Raw genomic sequence first — 26,306 nt, forward strand, 5'->3', positions numbered from 1 at the left:
GGACCATTGTTAGCAAAGTGATGTTTCTGCTTTTTAATATGCTGTTTAGGTTTGTAATAGCTTTCCTTCCAAGGAGCAAACGTCTTATAATTTCATGGCTGCAATCACTGTCCACAGTGATTTTGGAGCCAAAAAAAAAAAAAGTCTGTCACTGTTTCCATTGTTTCCCCATCTATTTGCCATGAAGTGACGGGACCAGATGCCATGATGTTAGTTTTTCTGAATGTTGAATTTTAAGTCAGCTGTTTCATTTTCCTCTTTCACCTTCATTAAGAGTGGTATCATCTACATATTTGAAGTTGTTGATATTTCTCCTGGCAATCTTGATTCTAGCTTATGCTTCACCCAGTCCAGCATTTCACATGATGTACTCTGCATAGAAGTTAAATAAGCAAGAAGACAATATACAGTTTTGTCATACTCCTTTCCTGATTCTGAGCCAGTCTGTTGTTCCATGTTTGGTTCTAATTGTTGCTTCTTGACCTGTATACAGTTTTCTCAGAAAACAAGGAGGATGGTCTGATATTCCCATCTCTTTAAGAATTTTCCACAATTTGTTGTGATCCACGTAATTAAAGGCGTTAGTGTAGTCAATGAAGCAGTAGTTGATGTTTTTTTCTGAAATTACTTTGCTTTCTCTATGATCCAACAAAGGCAATTTGATCTCTGGTTCCTCTGCCTCTTCTAAACCCAGATTTCACATCTGGAAGTTCTCAGTTCACATACTGTCTAGCTTGAAGGACTTTGAGCATAATCTTACTAGCATGTGAAATGGCATTGCCCTTCTTTGAGATTGGAATGAAAACTGATCTTTTCTAGTCCTTTTAGTACAGAATAATTTAAAAATGTACCTATATCATTTTAGGAAACATTTTTGGAGTTTTACAATAAGATGTGATGTTAAACTCCATTTTGAAAAAGGATATTGTGATTTTTCTTTGGGATTCTAACTAGAAAAATTTGAAGAGAGGGCCTTCAAAAGTTTGAAGAGATTACCATCATAATACCGGGAAATATATATTCTAGGGACTCAACTGGACATAAAAGAAGACAGTCACTGACATGCTGAGTCACTGAGTTTGAACTAAAATCACGGCTGTTTAATGAACAATTTGACTTATATTTCTCTAATCCAGTCCATCAAACTCAAATATTTTCTATGTCTTGAAGCCCTCAGTTCTCACCACAGTTACAGGGTATTTCCCAAGATGTGTTTTTAGCCTCCAGGATCATTTTGTTTCTCTGACTTCAATCTTACTAGGCTAAACTTGGATTCTTCTTTTCCTCTCCACCCTTTAAGCTTACTGTGTTTTGTCAAAGGTGTGTGCCTGACTGTTTCATTTTGCTTTTGATCTGAGATGCAGACTCTCTCAGCCACATACAAATGTGGTAAGATCCATCAGAACTGAACACAGGTGCTGGAGTTCAGCAGACCGCCAGTGCCCCCAGATTGGGGGTCCTGGGATTGACTCAAGAGAACTCACTTTACAAATCTGATCATATGTGCAATGTTGGGGTGGATCTGCCAGAAGGAAACAGTTCCCTTCAGCTGAACTAGGCAAGGGGAACCTTGACAAGGTCTATAGGGAGAAACCTGCCAGTTGTTGAAGGTTCAGCACTATAATGGAATCCTGATCATAGAGTGGAGAGCATTTTCAGGCAGAGAGAATCACATTTGAGAACCCAACCACATGAAAAATGCTATTGCTTGATCAAAACCTACAAGAACATTAACACAGTTGGTGTGGCAGTTTTATACAATGACAGTGGGGAGAAGCCAAGGAAGAAGAGACTAGAAAAATAGCAGATGATGAATAATCTTCTAAGCTGTGCAGAGAGATTCAAACTTGATCTTGTACATTTTGGGAATACTATGTATGATGGTAATGGGATAAGAATCAGACATATTTCCTGGTAAAATTTGTGGAGTGTATAACGAGTCTTCCAGAGATATCAAGGATGAAGATGATGTTACCGAAATATAAATGTCACAGATTCAAAGCAACTATGAAGCTAGCACTCTCCACTTCATCTCTCAGCAACGGCAAAAACATCTGTATTTAATTTTCACAATATGATCGCTCTACAAATGGTTGTTTGAATTTCACTAGTGGCATCTTGATGGTCACACTGGCCACTCTTGGGAGTCGATGGGGTCTTCTGTCCACTTGACTCCATCTTCTGTTGATGCTCTCCTTTTCATGCTACCTCTCACTGCAGGTTTTCTGAACAATATTTAAAATCGTGAACTTTTAAATAAAATAAGCATTTAAAAGTCTTGCTATGATTTAATTTTTTTTTTTTTGAAATGTGGACAAATATATTTACTTATAAAGATGCCAACATTAGTAATCTTTTACAAGCAGTTTAGTGTTAAATATCTCTTCAAAGCTTTTACACAAATGTTTACTATTCTAATAAAGTTATCAAAATTCAATTAAAGTTGTCAAAACTATATGAAATAGAGTAAATGCAAAATATATACATATATAAGTATATGTATCAGTTCAGTTCAGTTCAGTTGCTCAGTCGTGTCCGACTCTTTGTGACCCCATGAATTGCAGCACGCCAGGCCTCCCTGTCCGTCACCAACTCCCAAGTTGAGTTTACTCAAACTCACGTCCATCGAGTCGGTGATGCCATCCAGCCATGTCATCCTCTGTCCCCCTTCTCCTCCTGCCCCCAATCCTTCCCAGCATCAGAGTCTTTTCCAATGAGTCAACTCTTCACATGAGGTAGCCAAAGTACTGGAGTTTCAGCTTTAGCATCATTCCTTCCAAAGAACACCCAGGACTGATCTCCTTTAGAATGGACTGGTTGGATCTCCTTGCAGTCCAGGGGACTCTCAAGAGTCTTCTCCAACACCACAGTTCAAAAGCATCAATTCTTCGGTGTTCAGCTTTCTTCACAGTCCAACTCTCACATCCATACATGACCACAGGAAAAACCATAGCCTTGACTAGACAGACCTGAAAGGTTGTTGTTGAATCACGTGAATACACCGGGATTCTTGGCCCCCGGAGGAGAAGAATTCAATCCGGGGCCAGAGACGAGGCTTGATCGCTCAGAGCTTTTGTGTAATAAAGTTTTATTAAAGTATAAAGGAGATAGAGAAAGCTTCTGACATAGGCATCAGAAGGGGGCAGAAAGAGTACCCGCTTGCTAGTGTTAACAATGAGGTTATATAATCCAAAGAATGTCTGGAGGTTGTAAAGACCTCCTCCGACCTACTCCCATAATTTACATTTTAAGATAACACTGTCCTCAGGCAAGATACATCCTTGTAAAGAGCAGGTATACTCCCATAATTAACATTTTAAAATAACAGAAGGTTGAATCCAAAGACTGTCCTTAGGCAGGATACATTACTGGTATATAATCCTAAGGAATGTGGAGAAAGAAAAAAAGTTTGTCCTTTTTTCCTCCTTGAGAATTCCAGACCCCTCTCTCCTTGGGGACCCCTAGACTCCCTATCAACCTGCCTAGGAAATGACTCTCATTCCCCCCTTTTCTTTTAGGAGAATTATGTTGCCTAGGGAAAAGGGGCGTCGTTCTCATTCCATAACTACTTCCAAGCTGACAAGGGGCGTTGTCCCTAAATTGGTGAGGCAACATATTCTCCTAATCCTCATGTTGAGGATATCTGATCCAGGGGCCCCAAATAGTAGCTGGAGGAAGCTACAGCAGTAGCAGGAGTTTGAGCAACCATTTGTAACTTAAAAGCTTTCATGCGGCTAGAAACAAATCCAGTTATACAATTACAGATGCAGGGAGCAAACAGCAAGAACAAAACAACGAGAATTATTGTAATTAAGATAGTTGTCCACCACGGGGAACTAGTTAACGTTTCCCAAAGTGAAGCAATTGAGGCTTCAGGAGTATCCATGGCCCTAATCATCTTGTTCATGTGGTTAGTAAAATGAGTAACATTCGTGCTCATATCAGGTATATACAGCACTGGGTATGAATAATGGCACAAGTTCCTCCTTGTGCAGCTGTCAGAATATCTAAGGCCAATCTGTTTTGTAAAACCACCTTTCTAATTTGTGCTTGTTCAGCATTAAGAGCTGAAATAGCCTTTTGAGAATCTTGTAATGCCTGTTGAGTAAAATTAGTCAAAGCATCCACTCGTAACATAACATCTGTAGTTCCCAAAGAGGGAACAAACGCTGCAGCCAAATAATCATACCAATAAAATACAGACCTTGCCCACCGAGTTCTAAGGTGGGGTAAATTAGCAGGCTTTTCTGGAAGCTCTGAAAATATAAAGCCATGAGTAAAGGCTAGACCCAGGGTGCATCTCCCTATCCAACCAGGGGGAAGCCATGCCCATAGGTAAGAGCCACATATCCAATAAGTCCCATTTGGAACAAGCCAGTGCGACTGAGATATCCAGTCCCAATTCGTGCCTGGCCAGACAAAGGGAGAACCTGACCTGGGATTGGAAAACACGGGAATGATTACATTGCATGTTTCCTGAGACAAATATCCCACTTGTTTCCAATCATTGTAATTAAGTTGTTGGCTAACTTTGGGGGATGGCTCTGTTTGTTCCCAGCATATAGAGGCAGTAGATATTAAACGTCCTTTTTCAGGAGTTAGCCATGTAACCTCATCCCATATTTGATAAATGTCAGGTAAAAAACCATTAGATCTAGACCTATTTACCTTATATGTAGCAAAATAGTCATTGAACCGAGACAATGTATAATCAAAATTAAAAGTCACATTATGTCCATAGTTAGAGTACAAAGTGTTGCACCAGTCCATTTTAGGGTTGGTAGATGTCATCAGATGAAGAAGAGGCATCGCATGTGATTGTTGTCGAAAGTATTCACAGACTTGGAGAAAGTCTTTTCCTTGAAGTGGGGATGTCCACCACGGGAAGCCTTCCACTGACGAAGAGGGGAGCGCTCCGCAGACCCAGCACTTAGACCGATTGTGGAATGCAGCGTAGGAGTGAGCCCAGGACAGGAAGACATTGTCTTGAGGATCCAACGGCAGACTCAGGATATTTGGAGTCAGCAGAAGTAAGCTCACATAGATTATCAGGCCCATCCGCTGCCCTTTGCTTAACTCTAGAGCTCGGGTCAGGGCCACAAGCTCCGCTAACTGAGCACTGGTTCCCTTGGGGAGAGGTTTTGCTTCCAAAACCTGTTCAGCAGTCACCATGGCATAACCTGCTTTACGCTTTCCATCCCGAACAAAAGAACTGCCATCTGTAAATATTTCCATGTCAGGATTGTCTAATGGGATATCCTTTAGATCCTCCCGAGCTGCATAGTTTAAAGTTAGGAATTGAGAACAATCGTGATCAGGTGTTTCATTTTCCTTCTCAGGAAGGAAAGTGGCAGGATTTAAATTTCCACAAACTTTAAGCTTAACTTCTGGTCCTTCTAACAACAATGACTGATACTTAAGAAGCCTACTGTCTGTCATCCAAATATTAACCTTAGAATTTAAGATTCCACTCACATCATGAGAAGTCAGTACAGTAAGGTTTCGTCCATTAATTATTTTTAAAGCTTCAGGTGCTAATAAAGCTGCTGCCCCAATTACTCTTAGGCAGTGGGGCCACCCACATGAAACTACATCTAATTCTCTGCTTAGATAAGCAATAGGTTGCTGGTGAGGCCCTCGGGGTTGTGTCAAAACTCCCAATGCCACACCTTTTCTTTCAGTGACAAACAAATTAAATTCTGACCCTGTGGGCAAGCTCAGAGCTGGAGCTTGCAGGAGAGCAGTCTGAAGAACCTTAAAAGCCTTTTGAGTTTCTGGAGACCAAACCAGTTTGTCAGTTTGGGCCTGCTGAGTTTCAGCTATAAGTTTATATAAAGGCCGGGCAAGTTCCCCCTAACCTGGAATCCAAATGCGACAGTAACCTGTGATTCCCAAAAATCCTCTCAATTGTCTTAAAGTCATAGGTAGGGGGTGATTTAGTATAGGTTTAATTCTCTCAGGGCCTGTGGCCCTAGTCCCTTCTGATATGATTAGGCCCAGGTATCTAACCGATTGTTGACACAGCTGAGCCTTTTCTCTTGATGCCTTGTAACCACAGCCTGCCAGAAAGTTTAAGAAATCTTCTGAGGCTCGCAAACAAGCTTCCTCTGTCTCAGCACAGAGCAAAATATCATCTACATATTGTAACACCACTGCTTCAGAGCTATTAAAATTTTGTAGATCCCGTGACAAACTTTGTCCGAATAAGTGAGGACTGTCACGAAATCCCTGGGGCAAAACTGTCCAGGTTAACTGAGAAGCTGGCTGTGTAGGGTCTTCAAAGGCAAATAGGAATTGACTTTCTTCCGCCAAAGGCACTGAATAGAAGGCATCATTTAAATCAATTACTATTTCTGATCAGGAGCCATCAGTTTTCACCTAGACATGCTGTGGGTATGAAAAATTGCTAGAACACTTTAGGATAGAACTTTCTATTTACAATTGGCATCAGATGATAGGTGAATTATATTTTTTTGTCTCTCAATGTTTTTCCATTTTTTACAATTCATACTGTGTCAGGAAATCAATGTTTTTCCATTTTTTATAATTCATACTGTGTCAGGAAAAAAAAAAATCAGAACTCACTTCTGCTGCATTTTGATGCATTTCCTGAAAGATTATTAGCCAAATCAGTCATACACTCAGAGAGATGATATGGTCCAACTTATTCTCATAACTTACAATTTGGACTCATTTTTCCTTTGCTTTCTTCCAAACTATTTTTTACTGGCAGAAAAAAATGGGCCTATTGCACTATCAGATAATATTTTGGATCCAGTATCATTTTCACTCTCATAAAGGCCAGCTTGAAATGATCAGCAGGGTTATCAAAGTAGCAGTTTTATCTTTTATAAATGGCTGGAAATGTTTGGAAGTCCTTCCCAAGGAATCTTTGAATTCAACCAGGGTAATGAATTATGATTTAATCTTTATTTTGAAACTGATTATCCTAAACTAATTTCTAGTTTGTATCAAGGATTTCAAAGAAAACTGGTATGTTTTACGTAAGATTAGGCCACTGGCTTCAGTCAAATAATCCTGTGTAATTGCTGGTTGCCTCTCCTGAAACACATGATTCTTGTTATTGAAAGAAAGCACATTTGTTTGGTAGTCTCTGACTATTATTATCCATTACTATTATTCTACTGAGGGCTCTGTGTGATTGTGTGTGGTGTGTGTGGATGTAACTGTCCTCCACTGAACCCTGGCATGACACAATGGGTAAAGATGGGTCTTCTATGATTCTATTCTTAGATGGGGTCACTGAGTCTTTGGGCAGAGATGATGGCTGTGAACATTCAGCCTGGTGGTAGGCCTTACAGATGAGCACTTGTGACAAGAGACTCATCCTTCCATATGCTGTGTCCTCAGCTAAGCAGGAAAATTTTCCTAAGCTCACAGAGTCCTTGGCTATGAAGCTCTGTCCAGGGACAATGGTAGGATAAAGATTCCCTTACCGTAGGTATGATGTGAAACGGTACTACACATATATTTCACCCATGTGAGATTTTGTCCCAGGTTCCTTATAAGAATTTGAAAAGGTGTTTCAAATTAAGGAGTAGACACGTAAGAGTGATAAGCTAAGAAAGCATGTGCTTTGCTTTGAGAGCCATGATAAATGGTAACGCTAGCAGCTGACAGGGGCTCAGTCAGAGCAGTGTAAATAGAAACAGAAAGGTCAAAAAGGACCGGGACAAGTTGAAAGTGCCACCAACCATGGCCAAAGTTTCTCAGAAAGTCAGATCTCATTGCCTGGAATAATGGCAAAGTTGAGTGATTAGTTTGCATGTAAGGAATTCCACAGTTTAGGAAAGAACGGGAAAGATTCCAATACAGAAAACATCAGAGGCACACACCTTGGTTTTGGAGGGACAACATTATAGTTGAGGAAATGTTATAAGGCCATGGCATAGAGATATCTCTTTTTTCCTGAAGGAAGCCCTCACTGGCAGCCATGGAAAAAGGAGCAAGTCATCTTAACAGTCTAGCTGCAGGTGGAAGGGGGGATGTGTGTGGTGGGCAGTAGAGGTGTGGAGCTCCAGGAATTCCGATGGAGAGGGCTCAAGTGAGACTATGGTTGATAACCCATGTGATGCTGCTGCTGCTGCTAAGTCGCTTCAGTAGTGCCCGACCCTGTGCAACCCCATAGATGGCAGCCCACCAGGCTCCCCCATCCCTAGGATTCTCCAGGCAAGAACACTGGAGTGGGTTGCCATTTCCTTCTCCAATGCATGAAAGTGAAAAGTGAAAATAAAGTCGCTCAGTTGTGCCCAACTCCTAGCGACCCCATGGACTAGAGCCTACCAGGCTCTTCCGTCCATGGGATTTTCCAGGCAGGAGTACTGCAGTGGGTTGCCATTGCCTTCTCCAAACCCATGTGCTACCTAGTCTCAAATAAGAAAGAACTGGTAAACATGAACACTTTATTAGAATTCACATGAGAAAACCACAGGAATGAACAAAGTACCACCCCTCCAACTCTTGACATGAATATGAGACAAAACTTCTTACTCTTTGAAGGTCCAGTTCTCAGCTCAAACTGAGACCCCATCTCTTTGTGGGCAATTCATAGAGCAGCAAGGTAATATTTTGATTTCGAATCACCTATAAAGTCTTGGGTAAGGTAAATTTTGAATACTTCTGGAGATAGTGGCCTCAGTCCAACCATGTTCTAACACTGGCTTGCCCCAGACTTCCATATTGTTGTTTAGTCACTAAGTCATGTCTGACTCTTTGGTAACCTCATGTGCTGTAGCCTTTCAGGCTCCTCTGTCTATGGGATTTCCCAGGCAAGAATACTGGAGTGGGTTGCCATTTCCTTCTCCAGGGGATTTTTCTGACTCAGGGATCAAACCTGCATCGATAGACAGATTCTTTACCACTGAGCCAACAGGGAAGCCCAGACTTCCATTCTAGGGGGGCTAATAAGAAAGAATAAATATATAGTTGGTAAGAGATGAGGGGTTGTGTCTCTTAACAAGGAAGCCACTGTCTTCATCCTCACCCTTAATTCTAGTTTCAGTTTCCTATATTGAAATTAACAGCATGTCTATCTGTAAATCTGTAATTGTTTCATACTTGATATGTCTTATTCTTATTACATCAATCCTTCACTTTTTCTCTTTAATAGCAGAATAGCCTTCCATTCTCCCAACCTGGAAACATCTTTCATTCCCTCCTTAAAACTCTGAAAATCCATGAAACATACATCCTTAAATTATTCTGACAATTATTCCTAAAATAGATTAATATCTTGTTCTTCACATGGCCACTGTACAACACAATCAGAACATACACTGATTCACTTCTCCCGCATATCTGTACCTCCCTGATACCTTCATATGTCCCTCTGCTCTTCAGAAATTAAGTGTTTTCCCATTGTTTGAGTAGTCAAGTTCAGTCTCATGTTCCATCAGGGACCTGCCTCTTAACTAGCAATATCCCCGCCTCTTCTCGGTAAATAACCTCAATTCTGAGGCCAAAATCTATACAGATCCCATGCATTTTCATATCAGCACCACTGTTTAGCTAATTCCTGGGACTGGCAACTCCTTTTCTTCCTCTTCCTACCTTCAGCTTTACTATTTTCTACTGTCATAGAAAGCTCAATTTAGTTCTTTCCATGTTGACAAAGTCATTTTTAGTAACTTTTGTTGCCACCAACCTTGAATAGCTCTGAGCTACACATTTGTTGGCCCGAAGTGAGCATTTAATAAACATTTAAATTAAATCACATTCGGGTATATTAATCTCAGTCTCCTTCATGTGTAAAAGTATTGTCCTTTAAACTATTGTATAAGGTCTTCAAATTTAATAAACACTTGCCAAATTGAATTTATCGACTTATGTTGGAAATAATTTTAATTTTTAAGTACATGCTTGGGCAATACTATCAAATGTGGCCATTTAAACATAAAGGAAATTTAAGGGAATATTTTTCTTTTATGGTTTATCAGAGGAGGAAAATTGATGTGATTATCCCACTCTTTTTCCCTGTATGATATATAATATTCTCTTAGGAGTCAGCACAAGTTCTGTCATTTTTAGCTTTCAATAGCATTATGAGCACACATATTCTGGTATATGGCATTGTGTGGGAAGACAGTTAAAAAAACAGTCCCTAGTTTTTGGATTTCAACATTCTAGTTAAGAAGAGAGTGATGAAACTATGCAAGACTGTGCCCAAGTAGATGTGTTTGGCAGGGTGCTAGAGGGATTATTAGTAGGTAGAAAACCAGAAGGTAGGGAACAGGGGCATTGGAGATGAACCTTGAGTAAAGGGGTAAGATTTTAGTGGGGAGGATTAAGTCTCTATGAGAGTTGATGCAAATCAGTAACTCTATGTGTCTTAGTATTCCTTTCCATAAAATGTAGAACTTGGTAAGGTCATTTTCAGGGCTACTTCCAGGGACCCAAAGTAAGGAAGGATCAGTGGAGGTGGGACGTGGTGGAGGAGGGACAGTGATCATAGTAAAATAAGTGTTACAACAAGTCTGAGCAGGGAAGCTGGTGAGGGTTAGAAAAGATCTTTGGCTAACATTTCATCTTGAGGAAATAGGTAGCAGGGGCCAGGGAATATTCAAAGTAAACAGTTAAAAGCAGGCTGGGCTATGTGGCTTCTTTTGGTCAGGTATAGTTCCTGACACCAAAATCCCAAGGGCTTTGAAATTTATATATCAAACTCAGCTTGAATGATGGTTTCCAGTTTTAGATAAATGTGTACGTTAAGGGGAGCAAAGAAAATTAGTCTGGCTAGGTTTTAGAATTCATTTTGAAGAAAAGAGTAAAATAAGGTCACACTAGCTACATTTCAAACACTCAGTAGGCACATGTGGCCAGTGGCTACCATACTGGACAGTACAAATGTAGAACATTGCCATCATCATAGAAAATTCTATTGGACAGCTCTGCTTTAACTCTCCTGGTGAGTTCATTCTAAGCTCCAGAGGGAGATCAGAGAAGAGGAAATGCTCCCCTTTTCAAAGCTATCTTTGATTTTATGACACTTCAAATATTCCCAGAATATCTTAAAGAATGTAACAAAATTATTTTTAAATTAATTTATTCCAATTCAGTTCAATTAAAACAAAAACAAGGTGTCATGCTCCACTTTTTTCTGAGAAGAGAAAAACTTACATTGTTCAAATCTTCGCAGAAGAGCTATTTGAGCAGATCTGGAAACAGAATCTGTTCAGAGAGTACTTGTTTGTTTCACCAATTACATTACCAGCACCTTTTGGAGGCAGCAAAGGGCATTGGGCCCCTTGGTGCTGCTGAAGTGTTTCATTGATTGGACCTCTTTGTCATTCCTCTCTTTGGGTCTTCTGTCTTTTTCACTAAGAGTTTCTGGTGCCTTCCAAAGAGTAGGATCCAAGGTTAACTGATGAGTATATAGAATATCCTTATGAAGGAGTCACAGGCTTGTCTGGTTGGCATCTTGAGTGGAAATGTCCCACCTGGCCTTGGCTCATTTTAAAATAGACTAGTCATTTATAGGACTAAAATCCCTCTCCTTGTCATTTAACGACTTGGACAATGGAGAGGTACTTTGATTTACTTTTTTCTGGGACAAACACTGGACGCACCAGGCTGGCTAACACAGAGCTAGGAGAGGAGGAGCAAGAGTAAAAAGTGAGGGAGATGAAGGTATTCCTGAGGACTGGAGGAGAAAACAATAAATGCAAAGCCTGTCTCACAATCTCCCAGCCCCTCTGGCATCTGCCATCTCCCTCTTCATTCTAACCCTCAGGTGGACCTGCTGTTATTTCCCAACACGGTGGGAGTGAGGGTGGTGGGTCAGGAGAGTCACACATCAGTGAACACATCTTCAGTCACAGAAAGCATTACTTTCTGCAGGGGTCCATTTGATTCATAACAGAACAAAAGATAGAATGCGTAACATGACTTGGTCTTCCTCCTTCATGCCTTACATCAGCACAGACTCTCTGAACTTTACAACACTTCTTTCAACAATGTATTTATATAGCAATAATATCTTGTTCAATAAACTAAATGAGGTGACAAAGACACTAAGATAAATAAGATGTCCTTCCCCTTGAAGAATTCAGTGACTATTAGAGGAATGTAAAATATCCAGCATGAATGTAACCACCTTCACCGCTCTTGCTATAGGAGACCTCGTGAATTCACTACTCTTTCATACAAATGAGTGTCTACTGTGTACTCAGGCTGAAACAGGCACTATAGACGTGTGTGCTAAGTTGCTTCATTCCTGTCTGACTCTTTGCCACCCTGTGGACTACAATCCACCAGGCTCCTCTGTCCATGGGTTTCTCCAGGCAAGAATAGTGGAGTGGGCTGCCGCGCCTTCCTCCAGGGGATCTTCCCAATCCAGAGATCAAACCTGTGTCTCTTACATCTCCTGTATTGGCAGGCAGATTCTTTACCACTAGTGCCATTTGGGAAGCCCTGGCACTACAGATACTAAGATGTAAAAATCAGGTGAGGTCTCTGCCTTTATGAAGTCTGCATTTAACATTCTCCTACTGAATTCAAATATGCCTTCAAAAATCCTTCTCAACCCAGTGATCTAGTACTACTGATTTCTCAGACTGGTACAGAAGAAACCCATTATCTGAACCATGCTCTGGCAGCACAGACAGATTCATACATAAAATAATGTGATACTGAGTGACAAACACTACAACCAATGCACACATTAAGCTGTATTGAAGCATAGAAAGTGAGTGACTCATCTGTGCCCAGAGAAATCAAGGTCATTCCTAGAGGGCACATAGGTTTTAAGGGGCTTACCTGAAAGAAGGACAGGAGTCCATAAAGAAGATCAGAAGTGGTCAGTGGAAGGAGAGCGCTGCAGGCAGAGGGAAGAATAAGAGCAGAGCCAGGGTATGAAAGGGTGCAGGGAACACGAGATGAGAGTCCCCTGTGTGGCTGGTGGGGGAGGTGCTGTAGTGGCCAGAGTTCAGGGGAAGGAAGACTGTAGAGGCAGGATTAGGCTTCATCGTGAAAGGCAATCTACTCCACGTTGTGGAGTTTGGACTTCATGCTGATGGTGATTCTGGGAGGAGCACTTTAAGAAAAGTGACATGTTCAAACCTACAGAAGCAGTAGAATGGACACCCAGCCAACTGCCTAGGTTTGATTCAATCTCTGTCACTCACTAGCTATGTGGTCATGCCTGTTAATACCCCTGAGCCTCAGTTTCCCCAACTGTAAAGTAGAGATGATAATAATTGCATTCACTGCTTCATGATGATCTAATGAACTAATATATGTAAAGTGCTTAGAACACTGGCACATAGAAGCCCTCTTCATGAATTATTTCTATGCTTATCGCTCTGTTTTTGCAAATTTGGAAGCTGAGGCACAGAAAGACAAACTAATTTACTCAGGACCACGATGCTCCTTTGTGGTAGAGGCTGGATACCTATCCATCACAGCAAACTGCTTTGAATGGGAGTGTTATCAAACATTCATCTCTCCCAACAATCCCAGAAGATAAAATTTTTGTTTGTTTAGATGATGAAGAGGAAATTAATTCTTTTCAAAACTCTTTGTCATTTCTACTTCCCTCTTTTATCTTAAGATGCTCCAGCTGCTTTCCACATTGTGTTCTTCCTCTCTGTTCTTTTTATTTTAACATGTACCATTTCAATTTCTCAAAACACAGTGCAATTTATCATAATGTAAAACGAATAAATAAATAAAACTGAGCAGAAATACAAAGCACGTTTTTCTCTAGGAAATTACCCTGTTCTCAAACCAGACAGAGAAAATCCAGTGGCACCTTCAACAAACATATACATCAATAAGTGCATTAATCATCACTGTAAGAAACTGGCCCAGCTCTGCTGGAATTTCTTGCTTAAGATTGAAAGGGAATGCACATCTTTCAAGACTGGGCAGATCTATCTAATCGCTGCACCAATCCAAGCCATTTCAGGTTTTGCAAAGCTTTCCGCATTTGCAAAATAAGCATAATGACTGTTAAGCTGTTCTCAAGGAGGCATTTCCCTGGATTTCTATACATAATAACCAAAATCCTTTGCTTCCCAGATGAATCCTATAATATCTGTGGTCAGAAGAAGAGATTCTTACCATCACTTTGTGTTAAAATCAGGCTGTCTGTCCATTCCCAAAGTCCTGTGAGTGATTAAGAATTGGGATCTGTGATCAGGAGCAAGAAAAGGAGTCAAAGTGGAGAGGAGAAAAGGAAGTGATATTTTTAATTGCTAAGCTTTGGGCAAGGTAAACTTCATAGAAGTTTTACACATAGGGGTCTTAGAATTCTGTTTTCAACGTTTGTGGAAGAGAACAGCTGAAGCTTATTTAAGGGGAATTGATACAATAGGACTTACATTTGGTATGCTCTGTTATTATCTAGAGGAAGGATTTTAGGAGTAGAGCAGAAGCTGAAAAATTCCATGGGTTGGGGTACAGGGCAGGTCTATGTTCAGGTGAGGGGTCTCCAGCAGTATGGCTATGCCCAGTGGTACTTAGATTAACCAAAGCGCCATGAGTCAACAAGGCTGCAGTCAGTCCAGCTGGGAGTCGGAGCCTCACATACAGTTGGCTGAAGAAGCACAAACACCAGCCCACTGTCAAGGGTCCCAGAGCTTGTTGTTCTCTAACCTGAGGCACATTAGAATTCCTTAAGGAGACACTTTTTTATTTTCTTATTAAAAATTAAAGAAAAAAACAGAAGCATAGTACATTCCTATAAAGTACAGAAAACCTAAGTGTATATCCCATGAATATTTAAAGTGACCTCATCCCTACATCACTTGGAACAAAACAGAGCACTGCAGGTACACTCCTACGAGTCTCCCCTGAGCCCGTTACCAGTATCTGCTGGACCCACAAAGGAAATTGACATCAGACTTGCCTCACCAGAGAGTCCTTTTGCCTGCTTCTGAACTTTATTTCAATGGGATTAAACAGTATTTTTTGTGCCTGGATTCTTCTGTCAGCATGATGACATTAATTCATGTCGTTACATATGGGAACTGTTTGCTCTCTCTCTCTTTTTTTTTAATTTTCTGTCTACACTGTAAACATGTCATTCTCTTTCTGGTGGCTTCCATTGTTTCTATTAAAAATTCAGGTGTCAGTCTTATCGCTGCTTTTAGAAGGTCATGTATCTTTTTTCTCTGGCAGCTGTTAAGATTTTCTTTTTCTTATTATGAAGTGCCAAGCTGTGCTTTTCTTTGTATTTACCTTGTTTGGGTTTAAGAGATTCCTGAATCTGTGACTTTTATTTTTTTATTAGTTTCAAATAGTCTTTGGCCAGTTTTTCTTTGAGTATTTCTTCTGCTCCATTTTCTCTTCACTTCTTCTTAGATCCTAATCACACAGTCTATACATTTTCACTATATTCCATTTGAGACTTACCCTCTTTTTATCCCCCCTCCCTTATTTTTTGTATGTACTTCAATCGAGATATTCTCTGATTACCTTCCAGCTTCTTAATTCTCTCTGGCTTGCCTAATCTGCTGTTGCTGTTGTTGTTTAGTCACGGAGTCATGTTCTACTCTTTGTGACCCCATGGACTGCAGCCCGCCAGGCTCCTCTGTCCATGGGATTTCCCAGGCAAGAATGTTGGAGTGGGTTGCCATTCCCTTCCCCAGGAGATCTTCCAAACCCAGGGATCGAACTCATGTCTCCTGCATTGGCAGGTGTATTCTTTACCACTGACCCACAAGGAAAGCCCAAGCTGTTACACTGATCTATTTAATTCTTAATTTTAGTGCTGCATTATTTTTGGTTCTAGAATTTCCATTTGATTCTTTTCTATATATTTCAGTTCACTGGAGGAATGATCCAACTTTTCATCTTTTTCTTGAACACATTAATTGTAAGTGTGTAAAATTACAATTACAAATTTTTTTGTAATTGTAATTTTACACTTATTTCTATATATTTCAGTCCACTGGAGGAATGATCCAACTTTTCATCTTTTTCTTGAACACATTAATTGTAAGTGTGTAATATTACAATTACAAATTTTTTTGTAATTGTAATTTTATACTTACAAATTGTAAGTGTAAAATCCATGTCTGATAACTTGAATATTGTGATTACCTATGATTTATTTCTACTATGTTTTCTTTTTTCCTTTATCTCTTGCCTTTTAATCATTTGGGTCCAGTTTCTTGGCACACCAATTAATTTGAATACCAGTCATTATCCATGAAAAATGGTCTGAAAAAAATGGGGCTCCAGAAGATTTTATCTTCCTCCAGAATGAACTTAATATTCTTCTGGCAGGCAGATAGAATAAAGGCAGATCACGTTAATGTAAGCAGCAACTGCTATAATTTTAGGATTTTTGAGGCACACATTTTTTGCTTGTTTTTACTCTTGGGCAGTAGCTCTTTTCAGGGGATATTTCAACTTAAATCCTCAGATACTTGTGATAGCTTCACCTCCCTGGCAGCCCTAACTCCAGTACCAAGAGACTGCCTGAATTTCTGTTTAGCTTTTTAGCTTCTCAGCAGATGCTTTTTGCTTGATTTCCTGGCTTCTAGCAGCAGCAGCAGTACCACCTACTCCTACCACCCCACGCACCACTTAAGAACTGACAAATGTCTTAAGAGGAAATGGTGTACATTTGGGGCTGCTTCATTTACTTCTTCGAAATCTCATACACATTCCTTCCTTTGCCAAAAATCTAACCTAGGAAGGTCAATGGATGAAGTGTGTCTCCCCGGATTCATATGTTTAAGCCCTAACTCTTATTATCTTACAATGTGATCTTATTTGGAGATAGGGCCTTTAAAGAGACTCTTAAGGTTAAATAAGTATATAAGGGTGGGCTGCTAATCTCATAGGACTGATGTCTTTATAAGAAGAGGAAGAGATGCCAGAGACATGAACATACATAGAAGAAAAGCTTAGAGGAAAAAGAAAGTCTATTTTTCTTAAAAAGATCAGTCAAGTTTTTTTTTTCCCTTTGAAAAAAGAAAGGATAAATTTGCACCTATGAAGAATCATTCTGAATCTCTAAGCCAATTGCTTAAAGTTGTTTTGACAGCATTCGACCATTTGGGTTTACTACTTACTGGGTCAATTAGAGTCACTAGTGGCCTTCCAGGAAAGTATATATGTCATACTATGTTTTAGGTGCAGGAACATTGCCTCTTGTTTTCCAAACCACACCCCCCACAATTGTTATATCCCTTATGTTGCAAGTAGAATTGTGTTGAATTGTGTCCCTCCAAAAGATATGGGCTTCCCTGGTGGCTCAGGTGGTAAAGAATTCACCTGTAATGCAGAGACTCAGGTTCAATCCCTGGGTTGGGAAGAACTCCTGGAGAAGGGAATAGCTACCCACTCCAGTATTCTTGCCTGGAGAATTCCATGGACAAAGGAGCCTGGTGAACTACAGTCCATGGGGTCTCAAAGAGTCAGACACAACTGAGCGATTAACACACACAAAAGATATGTTGAAGTCCTAACACTAAGTATCTGTGCATGTAATCTTATTTGGAAATATGGTCTTTGCAGATATAATTAGTTAAGGTCCTACTGGATTAGGGAGGGCTGTAAATAAAATATGACTGGACTCATTATAAGTAAAGAAGACACAAAGACACAGACAGACACATAGGAAGAGGGCCAGATGATGATAGAGGCAAAGATTAAGGTTACGCAGCCACAAGCCAAGTAAAGCCAAGGATTGCTAACAACCATCAGAAACCAGGAAAAAGACAAGAAGGATACTCTCATAGAGCTTTCAAGGAGAGTATAGTCCTGCTAATACCTTCACTTTGGACTTCTAGTGTCTGTGACTGTGAGAGAATAAGTTTCTGTTTTAAACTAGTCAGCTGGTGCAATTTGTTTTGACAGCCCTAGGAAACTAATACCAATGCTGATTTATATCTTATATCAATTCTTGATTAGATTTGCTTATTATATTAAAAATTTGAAAGAAAAATGGTCATTTTTACTTCTTTTAAATTCATTGGTTTATGCTTGTATTTTTAGCATTTTCTTTTTCTTACCATTCTAGCTTTTGTCTGACTATATTCTTATAACATTTTATAACTGAGTAATTAACACTGTTATGACACTCAAACTCCAGCGGTTGAACTTGACAAAGATTGAGAAAAGTCTGATGAGGCCTGACTGGCCCTCTTCTCTCCTCTAGTTATATATCTGAAACACTAGCCACCTTGGTGCTGGAGTAGCAGAAGAGAGAGAGAAGACGTACAGTTTTTTAACTGCCTCAGTCCTGGAGAGACGCTACATCCACTCATTTTATTGGTTAGAAATAGTTGCAAAGCCTCAATATGATCGCAAGGTAGGATGTGGAATGTAAGGGAGCACTTGGAAAACTTATTCAGAACTGTGTTTCTGCTGCAATCTTTTATTATTTTTTTTCATTAAATAGTATAAAGCTAATGATTTTTCTGCGCATATAGCTTAGGTACATCTCATACATTTTAGACTATACTTAGCCAGTAGCTCTTCAAAAATGCATCGTCTCCAATTATACATATATGGGATCACTACAATTGTCCCATAGGTCTCAGATGTTCTTTTCTGGTTTTTTGTTTTTTTTTTCCATTTTATGTAAGTTTGGATCAGGCTTCCCAGGTGGTGCTAGGGGTAAAGAACCCGCCTGCCAATGCAGGAGATGTAAGAGGCATGGGTTTGATCCCTGAGTCAGAAAGATCCCCTGGAGGAGATCTTGGCAACCCGCTCCAGTATTCTTGCCTGGAGAATCCCATGGACAGAGGAGCCTGGTGGGCTATGGTCCCTAGGGTCACAGAGTCAGACATGACTGAAGCAACTTAGCATGCACACACAAGTCTGGATCATTTGACTTATCTTTGGTTCACTGACCTTTTTCAATGTCGCCTGAAAGTCTAGGGTATTGACCAAGATCTCTCCCATTCAGTTGACTCAGAACTTGAACATCTCCCCACTCCGTGTAGCCTCACTAATCCCCATTAGCCCTTGTCCACCAGTGGCTGCTCTCTGCTATGCCTCCAGAGTCTTATTTGGCACTGCACAGTTAGGATTCTACCCAGGATGAGACCCTACGTTTGATGGGGCTACATCTTAGAAGCTTCCTTCTCTCAGGTGTCGTGACTCACAATTCCAGATATTTTAGTGATCCAGCCACAGTGTTCCCTTCACCAGCCAGACATAGTTCTGCAAAAAGTCTCTACTTCCATTTGGGAAATTTCCCAGAGAGGAACCCAAGATGGATGTGGTAGTGCTAACCTTTGTACTCTCCGCCCAAGCAATTACATCCTCTATGGGCTGCTATACAATGGCACATACTTTATCCAGTTTCACAATTGTTCACTGTAATACTAGCAACTCTGTCACAGCCAGAATGGAAATCTGTATCACATACATTTTAAATGTATTCTTTTTTTAATTGAAGTACAGGTATTTACAATATTGTATTAGTTTCAGGTGTAAAATATAGATATATATATAAAATATATATTTTATTTTTTCTGATTCTTTTCCATTACAGTTTATTACAAAAGATTGAATATAGCCCCCTGTGCTATACAGTAAACCCTTGTTGTTTGTTCATTTTATATATGGTACTGTGCATCTGTTAATCCCATACTCTTAATTTATTCCCCCTCTTCCCCTCTCATAACCATTAAGTTAAAAATAATACAAATGAACTTATTTACAAAATACAAACAGACTCAGACATAAATGTGATATTCTTTTAATATTTTCATGGTCTTCTAAAGAGTGTAATTAAAATTTTCATTTCTTATTGGATGAAATGGTTCTTTAGACTTTTTTCCACTTTTTTTTTTTTTATACTTTATATTTCTATTATTTTGATACCAAATAATGTAATTGATACATTTATAACTTTTCAAAATGCACTGAGGCTAATTTTTTGGTTTAATAGAAAGTCAGTTTTAAGATAATTGTTTCACATTTCATGAAATGTTTTTATAACATAATATCAAATATTAATTTATTCAGCCATTTCAATCATGCTATTAAAAATTTCTATGTTCTTATTTGATTTTAGTCTATCGAACACACATAATATTGTGTTAAAGTTTCTCACCATTATTGCATTATTGTGTTCTTATAAATTTATTTTCTTTTTTATCTAATAGTGTTTGTTTTATATATTTTACTTACATATATTGCATTAGTCCAATATGAATTGCTTTATTAAAATAGGTACTTAGCAAATGTTGCTATCATGTTTTAAAATGAGGAAACAGAACTATTATAATTTCAGGTTGCATGATGACATTGTTCATCAAATGGCATCAATCATTCATGCTAATGTAATATTATCTTGAGTTAATAAGAAAACCAAACCATATAACCAAATTTTACTAAGGTAGATAGATCACTATAATTCATTTTATACAATTTGTTGGGTGTCTACTACATGCTTGATTTTTCTTTCCTGAGTGAACGACACTTTGGGTCACAGGAAATATTTGACTAAATATGTCGAGTAAAGTTAACCAAAAATGATTCATCATCTTAATCAGTTTTTTCTTTATAAATGTAGAAATTTTATTTTTCTAGCTTTTCACATACCTACAGTAAGTTGCATTCGTGAAAGCTGACTCATTAGCAACTCCACACTCCTAAAACAGCAAAGCTTTTCCACCTGCTTACTGTTCACCAACAATAACAGTTGCTAAGCGTGGACAAGATTGTAAGCCACCAACACAACAGTCATAACTCATAATTTTCCCTACTAATAGAATGTCAGTATTATTTGAGGTGCCAAGTAGATCCAGATGAAACTTGCTTCCTTGTTTCCCTTGTGTTGCTATACATATTTAGATGCTTTGTTACTGGTTGAATAAGAGTTCATGCCTTGCATTCCTAATTTTATATTTCATCCTTAATTATTCTTTTTATTAGCATACAATGGCACCCCACTCCAGTGTTCTTGCCTGGAGAATCCCAGGGATGGGGAGCCTGGTGGGCTGCAGTTCATGGGGTCGCAGAGAGTCAGACACGACTGAAGCGACTTAGCAGCAGCAGCAGCAGCAGCATGTTAGGGAGCATGCAGTTTAATTTTATTTTTTAAAACAACCTGAGTGCTTTGAGAGATGTGTTTAGCCATTTTAGTTCCTGCCACAACTGGTGTGTTTGATTGGACATTGTCTTGCACCATGATCTGGGCGTGCATGTATGCTCAGTCTCTGTGTCCACCTGTTTGTGACCCCATGCACAGTAGCCCACCTGGCTCCTCTGTCCATGGGATTTCCTAGGCAAAAACTGGAGTGGGTTGCCATTTACTTCTTCAGGGAATCTTCCCAACCCTGGGATCGAACTCACATCTCTTGCATCTCCTGCATTGGGAGGCAGATTATTTACCTCTGAGCCACTCCGGAAGCCCATACATGTTCTGAGGTCTCCTTTAATGCCTATATGGTGCTTCATAGCCTATTTTTGTTATTATGTTTATTTTTATTTTAAATAACTAGCAGGGTTTCTTTTCTTTTATTTTTCTCCAATAATTTTGAAGGTATTATTGTCAGTCACTAAGTTGTGTCCAACTTTTTGCCACCCCATGGAATGCAGCACACCAGGCTTCCCTGAACTTCACTGTCTCCCAGAGTTTGCTCAAACTCATGTTCATTGAGTCTGTAATGCAATCCAACCACGTCATCTTCTGTTGGGCCCTTCTCCTTCTACCCTCAACCTTTCCTAGCTTCAAGGTCTTTTCCAACAATTTGGCTCTTGGCATCAGGTGGCCAGAGTATTGGAGCTTCAGCATCACTCCTTCCAATGAATATTCAGGGTTGATTTCTTTTAGGATTGACTGGTTTGATCTCCTTGCAGTCCAAGGGACTCTCAGGAATCTTCTCCAGTACCACAATTCAAAAGCATCAATTCTTTGGTGCTCAGCCTTCTTTATGGTCTGGCTTTCACATCCATACATGACTACTGGAAAAACTATAGCTCTGACTAGATGGACTTTTGTCTGCAAAGTGGTGTCTCTGCTTTTTAATACGCTGTCTAGGTTTGCCATAGTTTTTCTTCCAAAGAACAAGCATCTTTTTATTTTATGGCTGCAGTCACCATCCACAGTGATTTTGGAGCCCAGGAAAATAAAATCTGTCACTGCTTCCACTTTTTCCCCATCTACTTGCCATGAAGTAATGGGACTGGATGCCATGATCTTAGCTTTTTGAATGTTGAGTTTTAAGCCAGCTTTTTCACTCTCCTCTTTCACCTCCATCAAAAGGCTTTTTAGTTCCTCTTCACTTTCTGCCAGAGTGGGATCATCTACATATCAAGGTTATTGATATTTCTCCCAGCAATCTTTGGAAGGTATATATCTACTTAAAAATTCTACTAGCACTTATCTTTAAATTACATACACACAAAAAACCACTTTTTATAGTAGACACCAATGGAAGTGATGAGATGCTATTTGATTTAAAGCACCCAAGGAGAGAGGATGCTAATAGCATCTAGTGAGTGGAGGTCAGAGATGCTGCTAAATACCCTACAATGCACAGGGTGGTCCCACAGCAAAGAATTATCCAGCAGCAAATGTCAACAGTGCAGAGACTGAGAAACTCTGATCTAGTTAAATCTTTCTATCTTGCATGTGAAGAGTTTAATACTCACAGATGTGAAATGTCCCGTTCAAATTCAGTTAGCTAGTTTGTGCTGGAATGAAGGCAATAACCCGACTCTAGCCTTTTCCACTGCGGCACCCTACCTCCTTAATAGGCTGTTCATTTAAAATAAGCCGCTGCCTATATATGTCAGAGAATTTTGCACAAGACACTCTTCTTGACTGAAAGATCGCAGAAATAGTTTGTTAGTAAATGTGAGATCTTATCTGCTTATTCAGGTTTTCACTTGAGTAAGACCAGCTAAAATGTGGGTAGTACCACAAAGCTTCAGTAAATTAGAATAGCCATGTGGGCACCAAGAACATTTGGTTTTTTGCATGATATTAAATGTGAAATACACAGAATTGAGAGGAGAAAATTGGCTTAGAGGTCATTTTATTCCACCTCTCATCTATCATGGTCATCTAGACTGTCTCTGCTTGGACAATTTCAGGGAGGGGATGCTTAAGACACTCAGATGTAATGGAGATTACTGGAAATGCAAGTTATAACAGAAATTGCAACTGTGATTATGGTGACCATAAGGTAACAATTGAATTTACATTCATAAATCAATCAGAGAAGACTGTGTCAAATAGAACAATGTGAGTATTGTTGAGAAAATGATCCTAAGAGGGTGAGGAGGAAGGTATGAGGTTGGGAAGTGCTTTGGCATGACAGGTGATACAAAGTCCTTAAAGGAGTCTCTGCTTCCAAAGACAAAGGGGCTGACTCCCTTTGAGGACCTGTTTCTGGATCAGAATCATTATTCCTACAGGGAAAATTATAGGGAGAATTCCAAGATTTATGTCATGATGGCTGACTTAATTGCCTAGTTAGTCTGTGGCTGCAAGAGACAGAATCAAAGTCCAAATGTTTCTTAGAAGAAGTCAAGCTAATAAGATCTCTGGGATATTGTCTGTCTTCTGTATGGCAAAAGAAGAGGAGGAGAAAATATTCTTTACTTGGATTAACATTTTGGATGTGGACAAAGAGAAAGAAATCACCAAAATTAAAATAAAAATCTGCATTTTGGTTTTGAAAACTATACTATTAATTTCTCTGTGTGTGTGCTAAGTCACTTCAGTCGTGTCCAACTCTATGTGACCCTATGGACCGTAGCCCTCCAGGCTCCTCTATCCAAGGGATACTCCAGGCAAGAACACTGGAGTGGGTTAGCATGTCCTCCTCCAGGGGATCTTCCCAACCTAGGGATCAAATCCAGGTCTCCCATGGCTCCTGCACTGCAGGGAGATTATTTACTGCTGAGCTACCAGGGAAGCCTCCACTATTAATTTCTAAAAGTGGACTTTTGTTCTATCATCAAATTTTGTATTTCCCTGCCACCTTCAACCTGACCTTGTCCCTTCAGTCTTCCCCAACTCAGCTAACGGTACATCCATCCACCCAGATGTTTAAGCCAGAGACCTAGAGTGCTGATTCCTTGCTCCGGCACAACCTCTCACAACCAGTCTAATACCAGATTATATGGATTCTGCATTCTAGAGTCATCTTAACTCTAGACGCTTGAAACATCTACACTGCTGTGATCTAGGTACTGGCCACTATAGTCTCCTTTGTGGAAAGCTGCCATCATTTTTCTGGTTACTCAACTCTTGATCCCTTTTAAATTATTTTCTATACAACAGCAAGAGGTTGTTATTGTTTGTTTGTTTGAAAAAATGATATCACAGCCGTCTTCCTGGATATGGCCAAATGTTCCATTAAGAAATAGTTTCAATAATAACAGTAATGCCTTTAATTTATGTACTATTAACAACTGACCCTAAAACAACACTATGATGTAGTTTTTTTTTATTGATCCCCAATCTATGAATGAGAATATTGATGTTCAACAATGCTAAGTAACTCATCCAAGATCACAAAATTAGGGATTGCCTGAACTGTGATTCAGCTTTGTTTGATTTCAAGATTATATTGGCTGTTCTTGCTCCTTGTGTTTGGGAAATGGCACATGCTTTTCCCTTCCTTACAAGGAAAAAATTTTTTAAACGCTTTCCTGAGCTGACTCTCTCCACAGGCAGAAGGGAGAATTCTACTTCTTATATGTTAATACACTGAATGTAAACTGGATGTTGTGATTAAATTTTCAGTAGTTCTGCACTATTATTTAAGAAAATAACTGAAGGAACAAGAGAAATAATCATGGCATCTCTGAGGCAAATCTTCAATGATTCTTTTCTCACAATGAAACATAATTCTAATTTTCCTTACTTTGTTCAAGTAAGTCTTTGTTAAAATAGGGTTTAACAAAGACTATCAGTCTGTCAGGTCCATGAATCAAGGCAAATTGGAGATGGCAAACAGGAGATGGCAAGACGGAATGTCGACATTCTAGGAATCAGCGAACTAAAATGGACTGCAATGGGTGGATTTAACTCAGATGACCATTATATCTACTACTGTGGGCAGGAATCCCTCAGAAGAAATGGAGTAGCCATCATGGTCAACAAGAGTCTGAAATGCAGAACTTGAATGCAATCTCAAAAATGACAGAATGATCTCTGTTTGTTTCCAAGGAAAACCATTCAATATCACAGTAATCCAAGTCTATGCCCCAACCAGTAATGCTGAAGAAGCTGAAGTTGAATGGTTCTATGAAGACCTGTAAGACCTTTAGAAATAACACCCAAAAAAGATGTCCTTTTCATTATAGGGGACTGGAATGCAAAAGTAGGAAGTCAAGAAACACCTGGAGTAACAGGCAAATTTGGACTTGGAGTACGGAATGAAGCAGGGCAAAGGCTGATAGAGTTTTGCCAAGAGAATGCACTGGTCATAACAAACACTCTCTTCCACTAACACAAAAGAAGTCTCTACACATGGACATCACCAGATGGCCAAAACTGAAATCAGATTGATTATATTCTTTGCAGCCAAAGGTGGAGAAGCTCTATACAGTCAGCAAAAACAAGACTGGGAGCTGACTGTGGCTCCGATCATGAATTCTTTATTGCCAAATTCAGACTTAAATTGAACAAAGTGGGGGAAACCACTAGACCATTCAGATATGACCTAAATCAAATCCCTTATGATTATACAGTGGAAGTGAGAAATAGATTTAAGGGACTAGATCTGATAGACAGATTGCATGATGAACTATGGATGGAGGTTTGTGACATTGTACAGGAGACAGGGATCAAGACCATCCCCATGGAAAAGAAATGCAAAAAAGCAAAATGGCTGTCTGAGGAGGCCTTACAAATAGCTGTGAAAAGAAGAGAAGTGAAAAGCAGAGGAGAAAAGGAAAGATATAAGCATCTGAATGCAGAGTTCCAAAGAATAGCAAGGAGAGATAAGAAAGCCTTCCTCAGAGATCAATTCAAAGGAATAGAGGTAAACAACAGAATGGGAAAGACTAGAGATCTCGTCAAGAAAATTAGAGATTCCAAGGGAACATTTCATGCAAAGATGGGCTCGATAAAGGCCAGAAATGGTATGGACCTAAGAGCAGCAGAAGATATGAAGAAGAGGTGGCAAGAATACACAGAAGAACTGTACAAAAAAGAGCTTCATGGCCCAGATAATCACGATGGTGTGATCACTGACCTAGAGCCAGACATCCTGGAATGTGAAGTCAAGTGGCCCTTAGAAAGCATCACTACGAACAAAGCTAGTGGAGGCGATGGAATTCCAGTTGAGCTATTTAAATCCTGAAAGATGATGCTGTGAAAGAGCTGCACTCAATACGCCAAAATTTGGAAAACTCAG

The sequence above is a fragment of the Bos mutus genome, chromosome 4 (assembly GCF_027580195.1).
Source record: "Bos mutus isolate GX-2022 chromosome 4, NWIPB_WYAK_1.1, whole genome shotgun sequence".
Taxonomy (NCBI): Eukaryota; Metazoa; Chordata; class Mammalia; order Artiodactyla; family Bovidae; genus Bos; species Bos mutus.